The sequence below is a fragment of the Perkinsus marinus genome (genome assembly GCF_000006405.1).
Source record: "Perkinsus marinus ATCC 50983 genomic scaffold scf_1104296952768, whole genome shotgun sequence".
Classification (NCBI taxonomy): domain Eukaryota; phylum Perkinsozoa; order Perkinsida; family Perkinsidae; genus Perkinsus; species Perkinsus marinus.
In genome coordinates, this window is record NW_003208780.1 from 1 (window position 1) to 1375 (window position 1375).

The 1375-nt window shown below is 46.3% G+C and overlaps 7 non-coding genes across 7 annotated transcripts; all 7 read left to right on the forward strand.

Moving 5' to 3' along the window:
• Positions 1–144: 144 nt before the first annotated feature.
• Pmar_PMAR016273 lies at positions 145–216 on the forward strand. Its single transcript has one exon. It is a non-coding gene; the product is annotated as a tRNA-Ser (tRNA).
• Positions 217–318: 102 nt separating this feature from the next.
• Pmar_PMAR016274 lies at positions 319–390 on the forward strand. Its single transcript has one exon. It is a non-coding gene; the product is annotated as a tRNA-Thr (tRNA).
• Positions 391–492: 102 nt separating this feature from the next.
• Pmar_PMAR016275 lies at positions 493–564 on the forward strand. Its single transcript has one exon. It is a non-coding gene; the product is annotated as a tRNA-Thr (tRNA).
• Positions 565–666: 102 nt separating this feature from the next.
• Pmar_PMAR016276 lies at positions 667–738 on the forward strand. The gene has a single exon. It is a non-coding gene; the product is annotated as a tRNA-Thr (tRNA).
• Positions 739–840: 102 nt separating this feature from the next.
• Positions 841–912, forward strand: Pmar_PMAR016277. Its single transcript has one exon. It is a non-coding gene; the product is annotated as a tRNA-Thr (tRNA).
• Positions 913–1014: 102 nt separating this feature from the next.
• Pmar_PMAR016278 lies at positions 1015–1086 on the forward strand. The gene has a single exon. It is a non-coding gene; the product is annotated as a tRNA-Thr (tRNA).
• Positions 1087–1188: 102 nt separating this feature from the next.
• Pmar_PMAR016279 lies at positions 1189–1260 on the forward strand. Its single transcript has one exon. It is a non-coding gene; the product is annotated as a tRNA-Thr (tRNA).
• The last annotated feature ends 115 nt before the right edge of the window (positions 1261–1375 follow it).

A 1375-nucleotide genomic window follows, 5' to 3' on the forward strand; every position in this document is an offset into this window, starting at 1 on the left:
TTCGTAAGCAGAAGGTCGTCAGTTCAATCCTGGCAAGTGGCTTACAGCAGCATTAGGCTCTGGTCTGATACGGGAAGCAGGAGCATGTCAGCTCACTCCGCAAAGGATACAGAAAGATTATTGATTTATGTACTTATTCTGTGCGCCACTTTAGCTTAGCGGCAGAGCGTCTGCTTTGAAAGCAGAAGGTCGTCTGTTCAATCCTGGCAAGTGGCTTATAGCACCATAAATTTTTGGTCTGGTACGAGAACCAGGAGCAGGATGGCCCATTCTGTGAACGGGACAGGAAAATTATTGATTCATATACCTAATCTGTGCGCTACTTTAGCTTAGTGGTAGAGCGTCTGCTTCGTAAGCAGAAGGTCGTCAGTTCAATCCTGGCAAGTGGCTTATAGCACCATAAATTTCTGGTCTGGTACGAGAACCAGGAGCAGGATGGCCCATTCTGTGAACGGGACAGGAAAATTATTGATTCATATACTTAATCTGTGCGTCACTTTAGCTTAGTGGTAGAGCGTCTGCTTCGTAAGCAGAAGGTCGTCAGTTTAATCCTGGCAACGGGCTTACAGCAGCATTAGGCTCTAGTCGGGTATGAGGAGCAGGAGTAGGTTTGCTCACTCCGCAAAGGATACAGAAAGATTATTGATTTATGTACTTATTCTCTGCGTCACTTTAGCTTAGTGGCAGAGCGTTTGCTTTGTAAGCAGAAGGTCGTCAGCTCAATCCTGGCAAGTGGCTTATAGCACTATAAATTTCTGGTCTGGTACGAGAACCAGGAGCAGGATGGCCCATTCTGTGAACGGGACAGGAAAATTATTGATTCATATACTTAATCTGTGCGTCACTTTAGCTTAGTGGTAGAGCGTCTGCTTCGTAAGCAGAAGGTCGTCAGTTTAATCCTGGCAACGGGCTTACAGCAGCTTTAGGCTCTAGTCGGGTATGAGGAGCAGGAGCAGGTTTGCTCACTCCGCAAAGGATACAGAAAGATTGTTGATTTATGTACTTATTCTCTGCGTCACTTTAGCTTAGTGGCAGAGCGTCGGCTCTGTGAGCAGAAGGTCGTCAGTCCAATCCTGACAAGTGGCTTATAGCACCATAAATTTCTGGTCTGGTACGAGAAGCAGGAGCAGGATGGCCCATTCTGTGAAGGGGACAGGAAAATTATTGATTCATATAGTTACTGTGTGTGCCACTTTAGCTTAGTGGTAGAGCGTCTGCTTCGTAAGCAGAAGGTCGTCAGTTCAATCCTGGCAAGTGGCTTACAGCAGCATTAGGCTCTAGTCGGGTATGAGGAGCAGGAGCAGGTTTGCTCACTCCGCAAAGGATACAGGAAGATTATTGATTTATGCAGTTATTTTGTGCGCCACTTTAGCTT